Source organism: Pezoporus occidentalis, unplaced genomic scaffold, assembly GCF_034315485.1.
Source record: "Pezoporus occidentalis ecotype Australia unplaced genomic scaffold, CSIRO_AGI_Poc_V1 ctg2, whole genome shotgun sequence".
Taxonomy (NCBI): domain Eukaryota; kingdom Metazoa; phylum Chordata; class Aves; order Psittaciformes; family Psittacidae; genus Pezoporus; species Pezoporus occidentalis.
In genome coordinates, this window is record NW_026913855.1 from 2,864,933 (window position 1) to 2,890,483 (window position 25,551).

At 38.4% G+C, this 25,551-nt stretch overlaps 1 protein-coding gene across 4 annotated transcripts in view; it reads right to left on the bottom strand.

The window, feature by feature from the left end:
- The window catches only part of LOC134163125 (cadherin-12), a 550,087-nt gene that overhangs the window by 162,412 nt on the left and 362,124 nt on the right, over nucleotides 1–25,551 (bottom strand). The gene's annotated exons all lie outside the window — the stretch shown is intronic.

A 25,551-nucleotide genomic window follows, 5' to 3' on the forward strand; every position in this document is an offset into this window, starting at 1 on the left:
AGTTTCTTGTTTACCCCCAGCCTACTCACTGGTGGGTGGTGTGAGAAGCAGAAAAGGTCTTGACTCTGTGTAAGCACTGCTCAGCAATACCTAAAACATCCCTGTGTTATCAACACTTCTTCCATCACACTTCCAAAACAAGGCACTGTACCAGCTACTATGAAGAAAATTAACCCTATCCCAGCCAAAACCAGTGCAGATCTGTATGAAGTGTCTACCTGGATCAGACAACAGGTGCACTACTGTCACATGCAGACAAGCAAGAAATGCTAAGCTCCATGAAGCACTCAAAACTGTCTTCAGTGAATGGAGGCAAATTGCTTACTGACAAAGTATCCATTACAGAATGAAGGTAGGATCATTTCTGCGGCCACCTTAATCATAAATCTATAAGCACAGAGAATGCTTTTGATTATGTGAAACAACAGCTAATGTAAAGCAACCATCTTACTACCCATAAAGAGGTTTGAAAAAACTTGGCAGTACTGTAAAATGGTTAATCCATACCAGATGGAAAGCCAGCTAAGATCTGTAACTGTGGACATGTTCTAACAGGTGACCATCTAACCTCACTTCTCTGAAATATCCTAAGAAAACACAACAACAGAAAAAATGTCTATGCTGTCAGCATCTACTAAAATTAACTGCTAAGGTATTTGAGATTATATATCTTGTGGTTAAAGGAACAGTATAAGGATATGGAAAACCTCAGTTCATGTCTCACCTTGATATGATTTCTTACTCTGACCTTTGATCAGCAAATCAGGCTGATATTCTCAAAGGTATTTAGTTAGAGAATTCCTGTTTGGTTAGAGTCTCGATGTCCATATTTCTCATGAATTTGATTTTCTTGAGCTTCAAGACCTATCTACACACTTTGGAAATAACCTTTCCACCTTTTTTCCACCTTGTCTTTTTTTTAGTTAGGGTAACACAAGTAACTCATTAAAATGGGGGTTAGGAGAGAATTTACAAGTAAACAGATTAGAAACTTCCAACTACCATGGAGAATAATTCTCAATCTCTCCACTGTACAAACTGGAAGAGTTTCAGCAGAGTGATTTAGCAAGTCCCACCTCAGATGCCACCAACTCCATTTGGCAAGTGTAACATGCGGAATCCATGCCAGATAATTCTCAAGGAATGAAAAAATGTTTCTAAGCTCAAAGACAACACCTGACTTACTGGAGTCTTTAACATGATACAAACCACTTACTTGTTTATCCCCCTTTGTGTGAGATACAGTAAGCCTAGAAACCATCCTTGCTTATGCTCAGCCAGAAACTAAGCACCACACAGCCACTCACTCACTCCACCTCCCCAGCAGGACGGAGGATGGAAGAGAACAGGAAGGGTAAAAATGGAAAAATTCGTGTGTTGACATAGTAATAGTTTAATAATTGAAATAAAAGATAATAATAATAACAATTATTGATAATAATAATGATATGTAATGAAAAGGAAAACTACAAAGAGAGAGAAATAAACCCCAAGAAAGACAAGTGATGCAAATTAAAACAGTTGCTCACCACCAAATATTGCTCAACCAGTTGCCCAACAGTGTCCCCATGGCCAACCTTCCCCCTAGTTTATTGTTGAGCATGACGTTATATGGTATGGTTTATCACTTTCGTCATTTGGGGTCAGCTTTCCTGGATGTGTCCCCTTCCAGCTTCCTTCCCACAGCCTATTTGCTGGCAGGGTGGTACGAGAATTAGAAAAGGCCTTGACTCTATGCAAGCACTGCTCAGCAATAACTGAAACATCCCTATTTTAAGCACAAATACAAAACATACCCCATACTAGCTACTATGAAGCAAATTAAGTCTATCCCAGCCAAAACCAGTGCAGAAACCTATAATGGCTAAATATATAGGTTGGTCCCTCATGAATTTGAATGCCTGAAACTCTGAACTTCAGTGGTGTTTATAATGAGGAGAAACAGAAACACAATACCATATGTCAACCTCAAATATTCTGTAGTTTAATGATCAGACTAATCTGATAAAATGTGAGAAATATGGATGGAAAATGCACAAATGGAAGATGAATCTTGGTATTTCTGGAAGATATACGTCATCATCTGGACAACTGTAATGACTGAACTACTGGACAACAAGCAGATGATTACCTTTCTCTTGTAATAAGGTGACTTTAGCTTTGTAATTCTATTACAAAAAACCCAAATCCTAACATTTTGTGTCAAATATTTAGCTTGATATAAAGTAATTAATTATACAACTTGGCATGAAAAATATGAGTTTGATTAAGGCTATGATTTGGGGATTTGACTATCAAAGTTACTCCCTCTCTCTTAAATGGCTATTTGCAGAGCTGTATTTTCTATCCGGAGTTCAATTTCAATGTCAGTTATGTCTATAAATATCAGGAGTAATACTAATATGAATCTGGAATACTCTATTCTGTTTTTACTGGCATAAAACCAAAGTGAGATGAGAATAATGTCCCTGATGTTTGAGTATGACTTCCCTTGTAGCACATTCATTCGTAGGAAGGCTGCCACAAAGATATATTAAAGCACCAAAACCATGTGATATACTATACCAGTATCCAATAAACCTATTTATGAAGTGCCTAACATTGGAGAGGAGTCTAATTATATTTGGCATTTCTAAGCACTACAATAATAAAGGTATTATAGCTCCACAGACATGCTTTAATAATTGGCTTTCCAGCATATAAAAAAGTGATTGCTTAAGAGAGTTTGGTAACATAACAAAATCAAAAGATGCATACTTAAAAAAAAAAAAAAAAAGCAAGCTAAAGAATGCTGAGGGTTGTAAAAAAAGTAATGAAAAAAAGCAATATAAAAATATTCAGTGTGAGTGCAAAACAATAAACTGGTCCTATATGCAACTATTTAAACATATTGTGTCAGCTTTGTCATCACTAGCAATAATTACACATGATCATTTGTAATTTAAGTGGATGCCACTCGAGCCATCATTCTCTACGTGGCAAATTATCATGTCTGACTGTCGTGGTTTAAAACCAAGCAGAGGGCTCGTTCACTCACTCCCCCCGCCACTTCTTGACCTCCCCCTACTCCCGGAGGGACAGAGAGGAGAACTGAAACAAATGCAGCTCCCACAGGTTGAGATAAGAACAGTTTAGTAACTAAGGTATAACACAAATCACTACTGCTACCACCAATAATAATAATGATAAAAGAAAATAAGTCTTAAGAAAAAAAAAAAAGACTGAAACTTTCATTATAAGTGGTGTCCCTCAGGGATCTGTGTTGGGACCAGTCTTGTTCAACATCTTTGTCGCTGACATGGACAGTGGGATTGAGTGCGCCCTCAGCAAGTTTGCCAATGACACCAAGCTGTGTGGTGCAGCTGATACGCTGGAGGGAAGGAATGCCATCCAGAGGGACCCTAACACACTTGTGAGGTGGGCTGATGCCAACCTTATGAAGTTTAACCATGCCAAGTGCAAGGTCCTGCACCTGGGTTGGAGCAATGAGCCAGCAGTGTGCACTTGCAGCCCAGAAAGCCAACCGTGTCGTGGGCTGCATCAAAAGGAGCGTGACCAGCAGGTCGAAGGAGGTGAGTCTGCCCCTCTACTCTGCTCTTGTGAGACCTCACTTGGAGTACGGTGTACAGTTATGGTGTCCTCAACATAAAAAGGACATGGAACTGTTGGAACAAGTCCAGAGAAGGGCCATGAGGATGATCACGAGACCGGAGCACCTTCTGTATGAAGACAGACTGAGAAAGTTGGGCTTGTTTAGCCTGGAGAAGAGAAGGCTGCATGGAGACCTCATAGCAGCTTTCCGGTATCTGAAGGGGGCCTACAAGGATGCTGGGGAGGAACTCTTCATTAAAGACTGTAATGACAGGACAAGGGGTAATGGGCTAAAACTTAAACAGGAGAAGTTCGAGTTAAATATAAGGAAGAAATTCTTTACTGTGAGGGTGGCTACCCAAGGAAGTTGTGAACGCTCCATCCCTGGCAGTGTTCAAGGCCAGGTTGGACAGAACCCTGGGTGATATGGTTTAGTGGGAGGTGTCCCTGCCCACGTCAGGGGGGTTGGGACTAGATGATCTTAAGGTCCTTTCCAACCCTAGCTAGTATATGATTCTATGATACTATAATGAAAATATGTAAGTCAATGCACAAGGCCCCATGGTTCATTGAAGTCTTGAAAGTTAACTCAGGTAAAATTTTCCCTACAGGTTAAAAGTTAGTTTATTTTGGTGAGGCCAGTACTACGCTATAAGTACATAATGCAGCTCCACAGTTTAATCACCAGTTAAAATTTAGGAACAAAATACTTCAGAATGGCACAATTTTTCTTTACTTCAGGAAGATGATCAGATGATGAAGTCATGTCATCAATTCTATTTTTATTGTAACTTGTCATGTTACGTTGTTCTTGTCTCAGAAGAGTACTAAGGTGGATATGTGACTACTTTGTGAATGATCTAGAATCTTTATTTTTGATAAATTACCAACATTTTCATTTCTGGTAGGAATCTGTCAATGTCAGTGCAAAATCATGGACAATCAGGAAAGCATCCTTCATTCTGCTGCCCTTCAATGTTTTTTTGAATGCATACATGAGATGGGGGAAAGGAGAGAAAGGCAAACAAACCAAAATATTTCAACAGATTAGGGATCTACTTAAGGGAAGAACTGACAAATCTCAGGCTGCAATACAAAAATATTTATAATTTTGTAAGTAACATGGGATACTGGAATGAATGTTAGCACATTTTAATACAATTTTGTTTTTCCCTAGGAGTATTTCTCTTTTTCCCTACTTGTCAAGAATGATATCAATTACTTCAGATGGGAAACATACTTTAGTTAAGATTAGTAAAAGACTTCCTGCTATTGGTTAGACTGTGATTATAATAAATTTGAAACAATTCATTATAGTTTGTTGACTACATAAATATGTTAAATTACAAAACTAACTTAAGGATAGACATTTAAAGATGAGTCCAGCAGGAATTTGTTTGCATGTTGTGTATATGATGACACAATTACTGCCTACTGCAAACTTGGTGTATAATCTTAGACAATTAAAATCAAAAATATGGGTCTCCTATTGCTAGTTATTGCAATTTAGATAAAATAAACATCTCTTATCTTCCTTATCAACAGTATTTAATATTCCTTTTCATAATAGATTATGGAAATCCATAGCTCAGTTTGTACTTTCAGCACACTTCTTACAACTTTGGTCTTCTGAAAGGTCAATGGAATTGTGCTACCTGTATTGTATTATGTAATTTCAGAGGATGGTGTTCTCCTCAGGAAAAAGTGACAGGCAGCAGTTTTTCCCTGCAAGGTTCAAACCATTAACCATGTGAATATTAACAGGTAGTTCCAGAGACAAAAGGAATGAGAGATTAACCCCTCAATTTTCTTGAATGTGGGAACATTCAGCTCAGGCCTCTCAATACTCTGGAATCACCAAGCTTACACTGGGCTTGCTCCAGTGCTCAATAACAAATAATTCTAGACAGAAATTTTCTTTTCACAATTCTTTTTGACTTGTTCTCATCATACTGACGTATGCTGTTAGGGTCGGCAGCTGTAATGAAGCCAATGACTCTTTTCTGATCATTGATGAACTAACACAAAAAATCCTTCATGGGTTTTAAGACATCAGAAATAATAACTCCATCCTTTAAACCAGGTGTTTTTTTTTTTTGTTCGGTCTATCATTAGAGCATGAGAATATAGTCATCACAGCAACTGAGGCACACTCTAGTTAAACTGACAACAGATATTTTAACTTGAGAGGACAGACATCTATAAATAACTCCACTTAAAGTAATCCCCATTTATGTTGTTTGTTGTTCAGAACCATATGTGTTTCATGAAAACTGACATATCAGAGCTGTATGTGAATAGCTAATCTTTCCTCAAGAAACCTTTCACTCAAGTAAAATCTTCCACTCTCCAGTCCATGTGTGTTCCGAGCCCAAGCCAGCAATTAAACTCAGAGCTGTTAAAAGCAACCACAAGGCATTTTGTGTAGTCTAAAAAAGATAAAACAACATTCTTGTCTGACTTTCATCTTTATAAATCCTTATGTCTCTTGTGTGTGATTGTTCATTTCCCAAATTCAAGACTAACAAATTGAGCAATTTTGTAACAGATGCCTGCTGTGAATTTCAGCAATTATGGCCCAATGCAGACAATGGATGAGGTGTGCAGGAGTAAATAGAGGGGTTATTTTGGTAACACTTACTACTTCAGCCTTATCTAAATCGTTCAGAGAAAAAAATGCAAATGTTATTAATTAAAATAATATTCCTTTCAGATTTTTTCTTACTATTCTAAATTTTAAATAAAAGGACAAAAAATAATATATCAGAAGGGAGACAGGTCCCATCATCTGTGAAACACATACTCAGCAACATAAATTATTGCAGAGTTCCTCTTACTGACCCCTCTCTTCCCCATAAGGTACAAAACTGGGTCTCTACTAACTGCTGTGCATATATTTTCTAATTTCTGCCACAAAAGTGTCTGTTTTGGTCAAATAAATTAAACGCAAGTATTCTTTTGTTTCTGTTTTGTTGTTCATATATACGATCCACCTCCCAGCATTACAAAAATCTAGGAAACAGACAAAATGTGAAATGCAAAAGCTTGTTTACTATTTCAAAACCTTTTTTTTTTTTTTTTAAACTAAAATGTCCAAAAAGAGATAAAAGCCATTTTCAGGTAACACTGATTTAACTTAGAATAGAAACCATAGTCTTATTATGCATTTGCCATAACACCTTGCTTTGAATTATTTTAATAGTCAAACAAACCAAATTAAAATAAAGTACATATTTTCAAAATCTATTACACCAAATGTCCTTAGTCTTCACAAAAGGCAGTGGCTTGGTTTTGTTTTTATTGTTTTTGTGTTTGCAATTTAAGTTTTCAGGTTACTTTTGTCAGAGATCCATCCATGAAGTAAAAATTTATCTGTATAGTGGGTAGATGGTTTATGATTTATATAACATAGTTCAAGACAGGTAATAAGCAGCTTGTTCATTGCTTTTTTTTATAATAAGCATAAATTTATCAAGTTATTGCAGTTAGCAAAACTGTGGTTTAGATAGGAAATCAATAAAGCATTTTTAAGGTTATGCTCAGTGAAACAAAGTGCTGAAATCATCCCTCATGAAATTGCACCTCATCTGAACTCACAAAGAACAGCATTATGGAAAGACGATAATGACATACCTGCGGTATTATAGATTGAAGCCAATCAATCAGACATATTGTAATTGCTAAAGGCACAGTCCTATTGTACTAAAAAAATACCTTTGCCTCAAGGTAGAAAGATTGACACATTTAGTATGGAGCAACCTAAATCAAATATGTCCCTAAAAATGAGTGAATTAACCTTACTAGAGGACACAGCCTAAAGAGATACACACATTTTTCCCACATAGAATGGAGTACTGAGCTAAATACTAAGCTAAAAGGAAGGCTAACAATCCGCACTGAAAAACTACAGAGGGAGCTACTGTTTTGGTGGAAATAAACATATATTTCCCTCAATGTAACTTCTGACGTGGTCAAGTGTGACCTGTTGTGCAGTTCCACTCATTACAGAATTACAAAAACACAGAATGGTTGAGGCTGGGAGGAAGTCCATCTAGTACAACCCCCCAGCTCAATCATGGTCAGCTACAGCAGGCTGCCCAGGACCATGTCCAGTCATATTTTGAATTTCTCCACAGACAGAGACTCCACAGCATCTCAGGGCAACCTGTTCCAGTGGCCTGGACATTCTGGAAGTTTTTGATCCACCTCACTGTCTGCTTATCTCATCAGTACTTCATCAGCTTCTCTAAGAGGGTGTTTGCCAGCTGGTGTGAAAAGCCATTTTAAAGTCAAGGTAAATGACATCCACTGTTCTCCCCCCATCTACCAAGCTAGTCACCTCATTATAGAAGGCTACCAGCTCGGTGAAGTATGATTTCTCCTTTGCAAATCCAGTGGCTGACTACTTTCAGCTACTTTCTTGTCTTCTGTGTGTTTAGAAATGGTTTCAAGAGCTTTCTAAGTTTCGCAGGGATGTCAGTGATGCTGGCTGGCCTGTAGTTACCCAGATCTTCCTTGCCATTCTTGAAGATATAAGGTGACATTTGCTGCCTTCCAGCCCTTGGGAACCTCTCCTGATTACCATGACCTTTCAAAAATATCTGAGAGTGGCCTTGCAATAACATCAGCCAGCTCCCATAACATTCATAGATGTAACCCACCAGGCCCTGTGGACTTGTGCTCATCCGGATTGTTAAAGTGCTCCCAACCTGGTCCTCTTCCACTGTGGGAAAATCTTTCTTGCTCTATTTATTAGCAGCAAGTACTTCCTGGTTTTCTGGATTTGCAAAGCCTCACCCATGAGCATTATGACAAAGTCTTTTAATGAAGACAGTTCTTATTCAAACCACACCAGCACATGAGCCAAAATAAACTCTCATTTGACAAACCATCACCAAGAAAAGGAGTCTGAAAATCCCAAGGAATTTTAGGATGGTTATAGCTCAAGTTTCAAATAATTTCCCAATTTCTTCTTAACAAATGCATTAGGCTGTCTTTATTATTACTAATAATTGCATTTGTTAAAATGGGACCTCAAAATATAATTGAATGTTCTATGATTCTAAATAAAGTAGTCTGATTTTTCAGAGCCACCACAGACTTCAAGTGCCTGGTGAAATCCTTAGAATGCTTTCAAGGAACAAGATACTTTCTCTATTCTATAGACTTATATATTAATAGCAATAAACATGCAGATACTTAATAGATATTAAGTGCACTAAATAAATGCTATTTGGAAGATACCATTTTAATGTAGTGAACAAAAAGATTATCTCACCTATGTTATCTAAATTATTTATATTATTTTTTTTTTCATATGAAGCTCTAAATTTTAAAGCTTTTGGGCCATACTTTATCATAAACATAATAAACATTGATGACTGACTTTTTATCTCGATAATCTTCATATGTTAGTAAAAAACCTCGAGTTTGCGCAGTGAGCTTTATAAAACATATCTATAAATTAATTTGTCTCTAATGTTCTTTAAAAACATTCTCTCTTCCTACCTTTCCCTAACAGAAACAGTAAAATTATTTCTCATAATTTTATGACAGATTATTCAGAAATATAAAGTGAAAAATTAATTCATCATAAAATCAAATATTTGCTTTCCTAGGCCTAAGTAAGGTTTTAACAGCAATTGGTTATATGAAAGACAGTAAAAGCTTATCTCTTAGAGAAATTCCAACTGAACTGCTTTTATGACTGTCTCACCTCAGCTAAAATTTTCTCTGATGTTAGAGCTTTTGAAATTCCTGGGAGGGTTTTATCCCCAGGAAGAGTCTTATTTTCCATTTCAAAAAGAACTAAAACAATTCTTTGTTTTTACTGCTTTTGATACACATACAATTTTTTTATGGTTTGTGGCATTAAAGAGCATTAAAACCCAAACCTTGCAACTTAGAAATTGAATAAAGTTTTACTTTTGAGATGATGTCAGCCATTATTGGCTTTACTCCTACTTTGGTTCTGGCAGACAAAACGTGATGCAGAAAACTCCTGTGATCAACAGGAATTTTTCATTGATCCACCACTTGGAACTCTGCACACCTCAGCATCTGCTAAACCATCAGATGTGTTTCCACCCATTTACCTGCTAGCTTCATTCAAACACAGACAGGAATTGTCACAAAGGTCACCTCCTTGAGAGCCCAAACATATTTTGCACCTAAACCAGGGCAATCCCAAGCACATATACAGGCTTGAAAGATACTGGGTTGAGAGCAGCCCTGAGCAGAAGGACTTGGGGGTGTTGGTTGACAAGAAGCTCTACATGAGTTGGCAGGGTGCACTTATAGCCCAGAAAATCAACTGTACTGGGCTGCACCAAAAGAAGTGTTAATCAGCAGGTCAAGGGAAGTGATTCTCCTCCTTTACTCTGGTCTCATTAGACCCCACCTGGAGTACTGTGTGCAGTTCTGGGGCCACCAACATAAGAAAGATGTGGACCTTTTGAAACAAGTCCAGAGGAGGGCCATGAGGATTATCAGAGGACTTGAGCACCTCTACTAAGAAGACAGGATGAGACACCTGGGGTTGTTCAGCCTCAAGAAGTGAAGGCTCAGTGGAGACCTTACAGCAGTCTAAGAAGGCCTACAGGAAAGCTGGAAAGGAACTTTTAACAAGGGCATAGAGGGATAGGAAAAAGCAGAGAAGTTGTGGCTGCCCCATCCCTGGAACTGTTCAGAATGGAAGAGGCTTTGAGCAACCCAGTCTAGTGTAAGGTGCCCCTGCCCATGGAAGTTGTGGTGGAAGCAGAATTGTAGAATCATAGAATCATAAAATAGTTAGGGTTGGAAAGGACCTTAAGATCATCTAGTTCCAACCCCCCTTCCATGGGTAGGGACACCACACACTAAACCATGGGCTCATGACCCAAGTCTCTGTCCAACCTGGCCTTGAACAATGCCAGGGATGGAGCATTCACAACTTCCTTGGGCAGCCATTTTCAGTGCCTCACCACCCTCACAGGAAAGAACTTCTTTCTTATATTTAACCTGAACTTCCCCTGTTTAAGTTTTAACCCGTTACTCCTTGTCCTGTCACTACAGTCCCTAGTGAAGAGTCCATCCCCAGCATCCCTATAGGCCCCCTTCAGATACTGGAAGGCTGCTATGAGGTCTCCACGCAGCCTTCTCTTCTCCAGGCTGAACAGCCCCAACTTTCTCAGCCTATCTTCATAAGGGAGGTGCTCCAGTCCCCTGATCATCCTCGTGGCCCTCCTCTGGACTTATTCCAACAGTTCCATGTCCTTTTTATGTTGAGGACACCACGACTGCACACAGTACCCCAAGTGAGGTCTCAGAAGAGCAGAGTAGAGGGGCAGACTCACCTCCTTCGACCTGGTCACACTCCCTTTGATGCAGCCCACGACACGGTTGGCTTTCTGGGCTGCAAGTGCACACTGCTGGCTCATGTTAAGCTTCTCATCAACCAACACCACCAAGTCATTCTCTGCAGGGCTGCTCTGAATCTCATCTTTGCCTAACCTGTAGCTGTGCCTGGGACTGCTCCAACCCAGGTGTAGGACCTTGCACTTGGCATAAGTAGATGGCCTATAAAGTCCCTTCCAACCCAAATCATTCTATGATTCGATAATATTGGGGAAGAGAACTATACCTGTGCCACGGTTTAACTCCAGCCGGTAACCACGCAGCTGCTCGTTCACTCCTCCCATTCCTCCCCCCTGCTCCTGAGGGGATGTGGAGGAGAATCGAAAGAATATAACTCCCATGGGTTGAGATAAGAACAGTCCGGTGACTAAGGTATAACACAAAACCACTACTGCTACCACCAGTAATAATAATGATAAGGGAAATAACAAGGGAAAAGAACATAAAACTAAAAGGGAAGGAGGAAAAAATTCCCAACAATAAACAGCAGTGATGCACAATGCTATTGCTCACCAGTCAGCAACTGATACCCAGCTTGACTTCAGCAGCGATCCAGACCTTCCAGGTGACTACCCCCAGTTAATATATTGAGCATGATGTGCTGTGGTATGGAATACCCCTTTGGCTAGTTTGGGTCAGGTGTCCTGTCTCTGCTTCCTCCTGGATTCTTGTGCCCCTCGTCACCAGCAGACCACGAGAGACTGAAAAGTCCTTGATCAGGGTAAGCATTACTTAGCAACAATTAAAACATCAGTGTGTTATCAGCATTGTTCTTGGACTAAAGCTGAAACATAGCACTGCACCACCTAGTAGGAAGGAACTAAAAATAACGGTTCCAGCTGAACGCAGGACAGCCTGTAGTTTTCTTCTCTGCTTTGTCAAATGTGTGGAAAGTCCCTCAGAATGACTGAAATCTCCTATGTTTGTGTATGAATATTTATCATAATGTCTCTGCTATACTTGTTTGTATAATGGCGGAAAGCTCAGAAACAAATCTATTGTCACCAAAAAGAAGAAACAATGTTCCAAGATTCAGTTTACCATTAGCAGAGAATTAGCAATTAAACCTCTAGGATACATACCACGAAGTAGAAAAAGTTTTATGCCTTCTGAAGGCCCTTCCTAGCTCAGTAATAAGGTTCTAGCTCTCTCTTACCTGTGTTAGCCATCATTATGGTATTCAGGCATCTCTAATGATAATTAAATATTTAACTTGTTAGCCTGGCTGGGCAGTAGACAACCAGAGCAGAAAGAATTATTGTGATTATTTCTTAATAAGGTGGCTAAAACAGCTCTCAGCTAATCAGTGAAAAAGACTTACCCATTCAGCTCTTGTTCAGAAACAACCTGAATAACAGTTATGCAAATAAGAGTTTTTAGCCAGATTACAGAGACTTTTATATTTTACTATTGCTGAGAAATAATCAAACCACAGTAAATGTAATGAACCTGCAGACAAGTTGCATGGAATTGCTAATTGCACGTAAATCATATAATTCTAGAATAGTTAGAGTTGGAAAGGACCTTAAGATCATCTAGTTCCAACCCCCCTTCCATGGGCAGGGACACCTCACACCAAACCATGTCACCCAAGGCTCTGTCCAACCTGGCCTTGAACACTGCCAGAGAGAGAATTCACAACTACTTTGGGCAACCCATTCCAGTGCCTCACCACCCTCACAGTAAAGAACTTCTTTCTTATATTTAACCGGAACTTCCCCTGTTTAAGTTTTAACCCGTTACCCCTTGTCCTGTCACTACAGTCCTTAGTGAAGAGTCCCTCCCCAGCATCCTTATAGGCCCCCTTCGGATTCTGGAAGGCTGCTATGAGGCCTTCACACAGCCTTCTCTTCTCCAGGCTGAACAGCCCCAACTTTTCTCTCCCTGTCTTCATATGGAAAGTGCTCCAGTCCCCTGATCATCCTTATGGCCCTCCTCTGGACTTGCTTCAACAATACACAGATTACAGTCAGTAACTATATAGCATCCCAGTTGTCTAACTGGCCAAGTTGCATAAATTAAGAACAAAATACAGCACTAATGTTCCAGCTTGTCAGTGCATTGATCAACTCACCCATTACAGCTCACTTAATCACCCTCCCTAAATCCCTCTCTTATCTGCTGTAGAAAATTTTAGAACTTGTACTTAGAGGAAGACAAAGGGAAGACTGGGAAAATGGGACTGTCTTGTTTATTAAAATGCCACAGCTACACCTGAATTAAAGAGGTCTACTTCAGAGGTGTGTGCAGAGTTCTTTGGAAAATCAGGCAAAGTTTTTAGATACATATTATCACAGGGCACAATGTACCTTCTTACGATCAATCTGTATAGCAGCCTGGACTACATGACGTGTTAAAACTTAGGGTTTTTTAGTTGTGCAAGTACTGAAAAAAATTACAGCATCGTCCGTGATGCTTTAGTTCACATGCTTGCTGTCTGTAGGGTCTTTGAAACAGAGAGACCAAACTGTGACCGATTTGATTCTGAAGAACACTGGAGTCTTTTCAAGCACTTGCAACACAACTAAGGCTTTTTTAAATTGACTTTCAGAGTTAACATCCCCTCCAGCCTAAGGGAGGTAGCAAAGTTTCACTTCCCAGATGTCCCTGAGAAAATGTTTATTTTTCTCAGAGAAAAGCCAAAGCCAAGTATTACAAATTCTCCTACCAAGTTCTTATTGATCGTTTTTTTTCTCCTGGGAAATCAAGGCAAAACCCTAACGTCTCTAATTTTCTTCAACTTTTTTCAAAAATCAAATAATTCTCAAGTGTTCATATGATACAACCTCCCCAGAAAGCAGGACAAAGCTTTCATGACAACTATATTTGTTTTGATCTTTAGTCCAGAAATTTTAGGACAATACCTTTTCCTTTATTTTGTTTTGTTTATATTTTGTATACATTTATACATAAATTCTAACACATACACATGTATGCACAAATATTTGTATGTATGTCTCATAAGAGAAATGAAAGTGTATTCCTTACAGACATACCTAAGAGTGGTAAACTTTCAGAAAACCCACCACATATAATGACTGATGACCAACATAAATTAATCTTCCTAATACAGTACAAAAATCCTTTCCACTCCCAAATTTAGATAAAGAGGAAGCATTTCTGAAAGACACCACATGACTTCCTCAGATTTCTTTTTTAAGGTGCAGATTTCCTTTCCTGTACTCAGCAACAGAGTAGCTGTTCTCCACTGGAAAAAAACCAAACAAACCCAAACCAAACCAAAATCCAAAACAAACACCAGAACAACACAAAGTAACCATCTTACATCTTCCACTTCCCACAAAGTGAAACAGTCCAGTGCCTAGATATGGAAATAAGAAAATGAAATGATTCTTCCACTGAAGAAACCCCTGGTGTATTATTCCAAAAGAATATAATATCCCTGTACAAAACTCAAATGCTCTATTATGTTGACTATTATTGTGTGCCAGTAACATTTATTTTGAAATTTAAAGCACTTACTGTAGCACGTTTGCATTCCACACTTCATTTTTAAACTTGCTCTTCTCAAAACTGGAACTATAGCTTTAATTTTTGACAAGGAAAAGAAATAAAATGAATCCTAATATGTCCCAGAAGCTTCCTGAGGTTATAGAGGGTGATGCAGGATGAAAAATGTGATGAAAATCTAAGACTCAATAGATAAATTGCAAACACTCACAATAGATGAGTGTTTTGCATTCTTGCTAAGTAAGCTATTAATGGAAGCAAAAGTCCTTGCTTATCAAATTCTTACCACAATACTCAGAAAATACAGCACAACTAAGAAGGCCAGAAAAATTTAAACCTTTGAAAGTAGAATTGGATGCTTATTGATATTTAAAGATGAGAAATTTCAAAAGAAAACATGACAGAAGTAGAAAAAACGAGTACCAATTTTAAATGGCCAATCTTCTCATACACTCTTCTGTGCTATTTTCTCTTTCCTTCTACTAGTGCTTTAGTAAGGTTATTGTATTACTTCAATGAAAAATAAAACTAAAAATCCACCACTTTTAAAGGGAAGTTTGGTATATCTCCTTCATTGTATAAGAACAAGAGGAAATTTGCCTTTTAACACCCTTGCGGTAACGTAGCACTCAGTAGTGATGCAGTATAGAGTATTACTTTTGTTAACCACATGACTGTGTTAGATAGCTCCTGCTGCATACCAGGAGACATGTCTGCTGTTTCTCCAAATGGGAGCTGCCTAGAAAGCCCAAGAGCTGTAACAATCTGACATGCCCCTTGAAGAAGACAGAAACTTTTTACATATAAAAAATCTCAGCCCTGAAAACAGCCCATCACCAGCTATGGTGGCGTCATCCTTGAATTCAGAAGATGGCAATTCCTAGGCAAAAATTAGCAGTAGAATCGCTTCTAGTAGAATCACAGCAAAGAAAGGTAAGTCTAACTGCTGTAGTGGACTCTCTCAACTAACCCAAAGGAAGTCCTCTTACAAGTAAACTTTAATCATTAGCATCAGGATTTTCGGATGTGAGGAAGAAGTACCTCCCACATGACACTGCATCTTAGTGTAGAGTGGAGAGTCTATGTCTGTACTGTGAAATTCTGGGAATCACTGGAAAAGCTAAACTGATAGGTCTTCACAAAACTCAAAAAAGTTCTTTCTTTTTAATTTGTAGGAAATAGAGGCAAAGGAAAAAGAGAGGCATACATACAGAAGCAAAACTAATGAAATTAGATTCAATGTAAAACATACTCTACCAGGTTTATATGAAGTAGAAAACTTTGCAAGGTGGAAAGCTCTTTTTTTTTGGCTGTCTAGATCTGAACTGTCCTTCAATTGTTTGTTGAAAAGTAAATATGACAGACTATTTATGTGAAACACTTCCTATCAGAAATAGTATTGTTTGTTAAACTAAGTTAAACCACATAAAACTAAAGGAAAATTATAAACAAAATGAGGAAATATTTTTTAAATTCTGTTCCCTCTCAGAGTTTTTCAGAACATTTTTTTCCCAGACGTTAAATACATTTAAAAACTAAAACATTTTGAAATTAAAACAGTCAACATTGACAAAAAAGTCTCAAATCCGAAACTTAAGGAAAAGAAATTACATTTTCATGTCATATAGTATTTTGAAATTTCATCTTTTCTTTGTAAATTGTAGTTTATTCCTAAAAGAAAGGATTTTAATAAGAATAATAAATTAAAAAAAAGCAGTATCATATTTTTTAATACAGTAGAGCATTCTATGGTAAGATCTCATAAAGCCAGCATGATGCAGTGTTATAAAACAGTTCTTTTCCATTTTCTTTTAATAGCAGAAACTCTGCAAACCATTATGACAAAAATGCCAGGAAACTACACACACACACACACACACACACACACACCCGCCCCCCCGTGCCAAAAAATAGAACCCAAAACAACCAAAAAAAAGGAAAACAAAAAAAAAAACACCACCAAAACCTAAACCAAACCCACCAGGAAAACCACAACGAAGTACAGCAGTAGCCCTGTACTGTGTTGGAGTCACTGCTGTCATAAATTAAAAGGAATACAGTCCAATTGGAGTTATCAGTTGTGGCAACCAAAGGCAAAAGAGGAAGAAAGATTATAATGTGTCATTCAACAAAGTAAAGGCAGAAAATGATAAAAGCAATTCTGACAGGCTGAGGAAGTTGGGGCTGTTCAGCCTGGAGAAGAGAAGGCTGCGTGGAGACCTCATAGCAGCCTGCCAGTATCTGAAGGGGGGCTATAGGGATGCTGGGAAGGGACTCTTCATTAGGGACTGTAGTGACAGGACAAGGGGTAATGGGTTAAAACTTAAACAGGGGAAGTTTAGATTGGATATAAGGAAGAAATTCTTTCCTGTTAGGGTGGTGAGGCACTGGAATAGGTTGCCCAGGGAGGTTGTGAATGCTCCATCCCTGGCAGTGTTCAAGGCCAGGTTGGACGAGGCCTTGGGTGGCATGATTTAGTGTAAGGTGTCCCTGCCCACGGCAGGGGATTGGAACTAGATGATCTTAAGGTCCTTTCCAGCCCTAACTATTCTATGATTCTATGAATACAGAACACAACCCAAACATCTGCCTAGATGGGTTAACATGTCATATTAGCAGAGGTAAAATCTATCCCCATGATGGCCAACAGCCTTATGAGTTGTAGACTCCAGCAATTCAGCAGCTGCATGCATAAAAGGCTTAGCAGCAGAAAGAGTAACACAAAGAAGGCTACAGAATTCCTAGAACCTTACCAGAAGAGCAAGGACTCAGAGCTGTTTTTGAAACCAGCCTGTACTTATGTTCACATGATTGAATAATATAACACAGCAGCTCTAAATATTTCTCTCCATAAAATGACAGTTTAATTTTATAAAATCAGCATAATTTTCATGTGCCAAATACTGAGTTGTGTCATGAAACAATTATTTGCATGATTTCCATCATGCTGTCAACACAAAGTTTCTTGGCAAACCTTTATGCTTGCACCTGCTCTTAAGGCTGGCAAACCAGCCTTCGCGGGGCCAGGAACCTTGGCTTTGCTTTCTTCATCCACTTTTGTCACTTTCATTCTCTCATCTTCCCTCGTTACATACCAGGACAGGACTTACTGTCCTGTCCTTTGAGTCAAAGGCCACTAAGTCCATTAAGTTTTCTGACTCACAAAATCACTGCCCCTTAAACCCTGGTGCTTCTGGTTTAAAAAAGGCAAACAATTAAGATAGTTTGGTTAAAGAGATTAAACTTAATTCTGCATAAAAATATAGTGAAAAAATGCTTAACAGATTTTAATCCTTATTGCATTTTAAATGTTGGTTTGCTTTTTGTTGTTTTGGGGGGTTGGGGGTTGTTTTTTGTCATTTTTTTGTTGGTTTTTTTTTACGTATCTTACCCATATTCCCCTTCCTCCCACCTGTCTAAATTAAGAATATCATTCTGTATTTCATTCTTTATCCACTAAGGTAATATGTCATTACATTAATTTAAAGAAATGTAAAGAGTTGGAAAGTGTCAATTTCTGATATCAGTTTTATAGTGCAAGGAAAATCAGTCATGTTATTCTGTATTTAATATAGCCTTAGTGGAGACTAAAATCTGCCTCTGTTCTTGTTCCATATTTTAAGTCTATTCTGTAGTCATTCACAAAACTTTCAATGATTAAAAAATACTTCCTTGGCTACTAACCAATAACTTCAAAGAATAATGAATAAAGTGCCAGCTTCATACACAAAAAACATTTAGTTCAAGTACTAGTGGAGTTGCATAAAATTACTTTGACTTTTTATACTGCTAAATGAATTCTGAATTTGGCCCCAAAGTTTATTTACCAGCTACAAGTTTTATAATGAACTAGATCTTTGAATAAAATTATTAATAGTTTTGAAAGAAAAAAGGGAAGAAAGGAGATTTTGTATGTAAATGATCAATGTAAATGGATGAGAAAATTTTTATGTCCATTATGCCTACTCGTATAATTTTGTGATTGTTCTTTACATTATGGTGATGCACTCATCAAGTTTTAAACATTGAGTTGGCAGACTGCTTTCCACTTCAATCAAGACATAATCCACAAGTTCACAGATGCCATTATATCCTTATATTTTCCTTTTTATTAAATTAACCATCATCTGTTTGCAGATTATTATGGTTGCCTATTTCAGACTTCAAGATTTTACACTGGAATGCATAAAAGAGACCGTTGCAGAACAAAGTACATGTACATACTGTAGGGATGATTTTGATCCTTAACTTCATTTTTGTTCCTGACAGACATATGTGACCAAATATTCATGTTGGAGGAGATTTTTTTTTAACTAACTAACTAACTAACTAACTAACTAACTAAATAAATAAATAAATAACTAAATAAATAAATAAATAAAGTAGTAACATCCCTATAAGGAAGTTTAGCATTTCAGGGCTCCATAAATTACAAATTCCTTAGCAAGGTCTTCTCTTGACCTCATTCAGATTCCCTGAACTGAAGCTTGGCAGGATACTTGCACATCATCTTTACTCAGTAGAGAAAGACAGGCTTCTTGAGCACTGTCTAGGAAGAAAAGTGTGATCACTTACCCTGCAGTTGCCTACACTCCACTCATTCTGATTGTAACAATAAAGCAGATTTATGCTGTTGAATAGAAACTCCTTAAATAAGTTCTTCCCCCTACTTCAATCTCTCTTATCCAATAGTGCCTAAGGTTAAGGATCTGATTTGACTTTACTGTACTGAGAATAACATCTTTTTTGCTGTCTACATAAATGAGCATGAGAATTATAGTATCTGTTCATACCTTCAAGTACTCAAACATTTTAACAATTTAATATAAAATAATTATTGCTCTGTAATGCTGTTGGTACTCTGAAACATTTAAGTCAGTCAGAAAAGCATTTAGAAGTGATTTTTTCACAGTGTGGCACCCATTCTGTGAGCATCCTTTGATATCTGTATGCCTACTGGGATTCAGAAATCTTCTGTAAGATAATTTTACTCCAAAAAAGACTCACATGGTTATAAACAGCCTGCCACTGAGCTGACAGCAGACTTTTCATCAGTCACAATTCTATCTTCAGCATTTTCAGAAGTGCAAATTTGACCAGTTCATGGTCAAAAATTACTATTTTGAGACTCTATGTGAGATAGCCAGATCTTTCCCTTAGGAAGAGGGGTACCTGTGACTACCATATATCTCTCCAGAGAGCTGGTCTGAAAGGGCTGACCTTGTGCCTATTACCAATTGAATGAGTAGAAGCCTGACAGTACACTTACCCATCACCATTAATATTCAGAGAAAGCTGGGCTCCTGGAGCACTAGCATGGATGAAGAACAAGATTAAAGATGGTTACAGAATTCCACATGAGTTATTAGCTGTTAGACTGATGTAAACATGACTAATGGATAATGGAATTAGTTTGGCTGAGCAGAAATTACCCAGAGAAGCCTAACACTTCTCTTCCATCTCTTCATAGAGGAGGGAGGAGGTTAGTGAAAGTCTTGCATGTCACTTTGACAATGTGGCTGGGTTATGACACTGCTTGAAACAGAATCTTCTCTAGGAGGCATACGTGCTTTTTGTCTTAGAACAGGTACTTTGGAGTTTGGAGGAAAATAAAATTAATGTGGGGAGTGGGACAAACTAAAGGAAAATGTTCCTGATCTCAAATCACTTTCTTATGGTCCCACCTTCTTCTGTAAATATATTTCAGTAACCACTGAGGATTTTTTTCTCTCAATTTGTGCTTTCATTTTGTAAAAAAAAAAATATTTGTAGCCACTGTCTGGTTTTTGTAGCCACTGCATCTGTTTTCTGCTTTTTTTTTTTTTCAGCAGGCTTTTTTTTTTTTTTTCTGTAGCACTCGTTAAATCAATAAACAGAAACAGACCTGACACTGCACCGTTTAACAGGCACTAAGCAAACTGAATTTGGGAAACAAACTTGCACAATTTTTGCAGGCAGACTTGCCAGCAGGAACTGACAAGTGACTTTCTCTTGAGCAGACCTTTAGAGGAAAAAAAGAAAAAAAATTAAAAGGTTAAATATTCTGGATTTCAGGTACACTGATAGACATCTGGACAAGCATCAAGGACAAGCAAGGTGTTGTTACAGATTTTTATCAGTGTAACTGACACAAAAATCTGTTTAAGCTTATTAAAGAGGATAGAAACATAAAGTTGAAAAGTCTAGCATTCACACAGCCTGCAATAACAACACCAAAAAAAGAAAAAGGGAAAAAAGAAAGAATCATCAGAGGCTAAACTGTAACTAACTCTCCCCCCCCCCCCATATTTTCTGTTATGAAGAACAGACAGTGAGGATGGGCAAGCATCAGAAAAAAAGCAGCATGGGGAAGACTCGGTGCTAGCGAAAAATCTTCGCATTCAAATAAGTCACGAAGTCAATGGCATGTCAGTTGTCTATAATTGATCTCTGTGAGTTCATTAGCTCCCTTTGTTTCGCTAAAGTTGATCAAGAAAAAGGAAAAGGAGAAGAAAACTTTGTGAAAACTATGCTGAAAAAAGCCCAACAAATAATTTACCCCATTTCCTTCCATTTTTGTCAAATGCATTTTAAGGCAATGATATGAATGACAAAACAAACCTTTGTGATCACATGATCTCAAGGCGTTTTAAAATGGCATTTCAGAAGAAGAAAAAGTAGCTTGCAGGGAGGAAAAAAAGAATTGGTACACATCGGTTTCACCTGAAATAAACTCAAGTCCCTAATTTCCTAAAAAACGATAGCTGAGTTTTCTTATTCGTTATACTAGAAAGACTGAAAAACAGTATACATACTCAGTGCTGAAAATTTCAGTAATTTAATCAAAGATTTCCGGCATATTTGCTTCAAGGATGTAATGCAATTTGAACTCTGCGAATGTTTCTTATAAATCTAGACATTTCCTACAGCTCCTTTTTCTGCATATGGTCACTGTAGATAACAGGTTCCAGGACATCCAGTACTCCTTCTATTCAGAACAGTGGGATGTAAGTACACAGTACCCTGGGTAAAAAGCGTATCATTCCTTTGGTCACTATGGATGATTTTTCTATATGGTGCTTTTGGTTCTGCTAATTTCTCTGTTCAAAAGCATGTGCTCAATCATTTCACAGGCTCATTTCTCAGCTCAGAAGCTGAAACACTGGAAACATCAGTACTGTCAGCTAGGGGAGAGACAAGCAAATATGTGGAGAGAAAAAAGTTTAAAATATTCTTCTTTAAAAGATATCTGTAAATCACAGCAACTTCAGCTTCATTCTTTGTCTTTCACACTATAGTCTTGGGCACCCAATACAAAAAATAATAAAGAAATTTTCTGCTATATTTTCATTTGAGGAAACAAAAATGGATAACACTCCATTCAGTTTTGCTTTGGGAGAAAATGTACGTAGAATTGTTTTAATGTTCCACTTATGGAAGCAGTTAAACTCTCTTTTCTGTGTGGTATAATCTCCTTCCATGGACCTCCTCAATATGGTGTTTATTAAGAGTATGTGCGTAATATTCACCATATAAGTTTTTGGCAGAGCTTTCATTATAACGGAAGAGTTTGTGTCCCCTGCATCTAACACAATATGCACCCTCTGGAAACAGTGACAAAAGTGAAATTCTACCGAAAGTTTTACAGCCACAATGTTAATAGATTCTGTACTACTGTTACCCTGAACTCTGTTCCTGAACTTCTCAAGAAAAAAAATTGACATAGCACGGTAACCGTAATGTGGGCAAACCAAGAAAATATACATTCCAACAAAATAAAAGTTGGTTTTCAACTTTTTCTGTTCTGTTACTGATGACAAATAGTCATCTGTATCTTCTTTGTCTCTGTCTACTCTGCTGCAGGCAGTCCTGAAGAGCCCTATACCCCTGAGACCTTAGATGAAGTCAGGTCGACGGAGCGACTTGCCTTAGTCGATGAGGAATGGGTTAGAGATCAGTTGAGCAATCTGGACGTCCATAAATCCATGGGTCCAGATGGGATGCACCCGCGGGTGCTGAGGGAACTGGCGGAAGTCATTGCTAGACCACTCGCCATCATCTTTACCAAGTCTTGGGAAACGGGAGAGGTGCCTGAGGACTGGAGGAAGGCAAATGTCACTCCGGTCTTCAAAAAGGGCAAGAAGGAGGACCCGGGTAACTATAGACCGGTCAGCCTCACCTCCATCCCTGGGAAAGTGATGGAACACCTTGTCCTTGGTGCCATCTTAAAGCATATCAAGGATAAGAGGGTTATGAGGGGCAGTCAACATGGCTTCACCAGGGGGAAATCATGTTTGACCAATCTCTTAGCCTTTTATGAGGAAATAACACGGTGGATGGATGATGGCAGAGCGGTGGATGTGGTCTACCTTGACTTCAGCAAAGCCTTTGACACAGTCTCTCACAGCATCCTCACGGCTAAATTGAGGAAGTGTGGACTGGATGACCAGGTAGTGAGGTGGACTGCGAACTGGCTGAAGGAGAGAAGCCAGAGAGTTGTAGTCTATGGGGCTGAGTCTAGTTGGAGGCCTGTAACTAGTGGAGTGCCTCAAGGGTCAGTACTGGGACCAGTATTATTTAATATATTCATCAATGATTTAGATGAGGGAATTGAGTGTACTATCAGCAAGTTTGCTGATGACACTAAGCTGGGAGGAGTGGCTGACACGCCAGAAGGCTGTGCTGCCATCCAGCGAGACCTGGACAGGCTGGAGAGTTGGGCAGGGAATAACGGGATGAAATATAACAAGGGAAAGTGTAGAGTCCTGCATCTGGGCAGGAACAACCCCAGGTTCCAGTATAGGTTGGGGAACGACCTGCTAGAGAGCAGTGTAGGGGAGAGGGACCTGGGGGTCCTAGTGGACGACAGGATGACCATGAGCCAACACTGTGCCCTTGTGGCTAAGAAGGCCAATGGCATCCTGGGGTGTATTAGAAGGGCGGTGGTTAGTAGGTCGAGAGAGGTCCTCCTTCCCCTCTACTCTGCCCTGGTGAGACCCCATCTGGAATATTGTGTCCAGTTCTGGGCCCCTCAGTTCAAGAAGGACAGGGAGCTGCTGGAGAGAGTCCAGCGCAGGGCAACCAAGATGATTAAGGGAGTGGAGCATCTCCCTTATGAGGAAAGACTGAGGGAGCTGGGTCTTTATAGTTTAGAGAAGAGGAGACTGAGGGGTGACCTTATAAGTGTCTATAAATATATAAAGGGGGAGTGTCACGAGGATGGAGCCAGGCTCTACTCAGTGGCAAACAATGATAGGACAAGGGGTAATGGGTGCAAACTGGAACACAAGAGGTTCCACTTAAACTTGAGAAGGAACTTCTTCTCAGTGAGGGTGACGGAACACTGGAACAGGCTGCCCAGGGAGGTTGTGGAGTCTCCTTCCCTGGAGACATTCAAAGCCCGCCTGGACACATTCCTGTGTAACGTTATCTAGGTGTTCCTGCTCTGGCAGGGGGATTGGACTAGATGATCTTTTGAGGTCCCTTCCAATCTCCAGCATACTGTGATACTGTGATACTGTGATACAAATAACCCCACAAATAACGAACATTTTGTAAAACTAATAACTAATATAAAGAAAACACAAAGAGGTTTATAATATAGCAAGATCATTACAGCACAGTTTGATGGTGGTAAACGTGAAGAACATCAAACTTTTTAAAGATTGAAGAAAATATATATTTGCTCCATAAAAAATCACTTTCATAATCTTCCAAAGACCAAAAAATAAATAGTGATACAAATAATACTAAGCAGTGTATATAGTAGGACTGTTCATTAATATACCCATATATACCACCTAAATAAATGCTTCAGAGTTTAGCACATGACTTCCTAAACATTAATGAAAAAAACATCCTCACAGATCCTCACACATTATGAATAACAGCAACTATATTTCACAGAGAGAATCAAAGGTAGAGAGGTGATCTGAAAAAATCCACTGGGGAAAGCAACATAATATAGCAGAGCTATAAATCTTCAACAGTCACTTGGACCTTTTTGGCATTAAGTTATAGATTAAAAAAGGTTTGTACCTAAAAGGTTATGTAATTTTAAAAAACTGCATTCTGAGAATACAAAATTGGATTAATAGTTGACCCTGTTACTTAAGAACTACATGACCTGGCACAACAAGTGCTATCCTCAGCTTCTGAGATCTCACTTCGAAGATTGTCTTGTTGATGCCCTCATGATGCAGGAAGTCACATGCACAGAGCTGGCAACATGTGTTTGGTTTTATGGTCTGTTATGCATACAACCTTGAAATGGCCCCACTTTATCAAAACTAAAGCATCTGAAACACCACCAGTTTCTTTAATAGATTGGAAGATCTCCAAGAGCAGGAACCAATGAGGTTTTGGTGAAGGAAAGCCATCCAGGAGGAAACAAACAAACAAACCACACACATACAAAAAAAAAAAAAGAAAAGAAAAAAAAAGAGGAAAATAGAAAGAAAAACTACACTTCAATTTTCCAGGGTGACTGCAAGATATAAAAACCACACAATTTATTTGTTGAGTTATAGTTTGTGGCTATTGTGTATTGTATTTAAAGGAAAATTACTCTGTGTAGAAAAGAATTAGAAACTTGATTATTCGAGTGCACTATGTCACAAATACTACTCTAGGAAAACTCTGTTTATAACAACTACATTTTAATAGCACTATGTGTTATTCACTGCTTTTGTTTAAAATATACTGTTCTTGTATCCTACAGAAGCTCATTGAAATATACCATTATTTTCAAGATGAATTGATAATATTTTTGTACTAGTACTTATTCATGATAGTACACCATTACAATCTTGAATTTGATTTCTACACATTGATCAAAAATTGCTCTTCTTATTCAAATAACAAAAGATCTACACATTAAAGGTGCTTAAGCTGATCTTAAACTGTGCATACCTTAACTATCGATAACATTATCACTAGGAAGTATATACAGCTGAGAAAAAAAAAATGGTTTGCAGGCATCAAAATGAATTTCTTGTATAAGAAGTTTACGTCTACTCTTCTGATCTTTATGGTGCCATCTCTATGCAGATGAAATGGAGACTTACTCTATTATCTAGAGTAATCTAGATATCTCATCTAGTATGTTCTAGATGC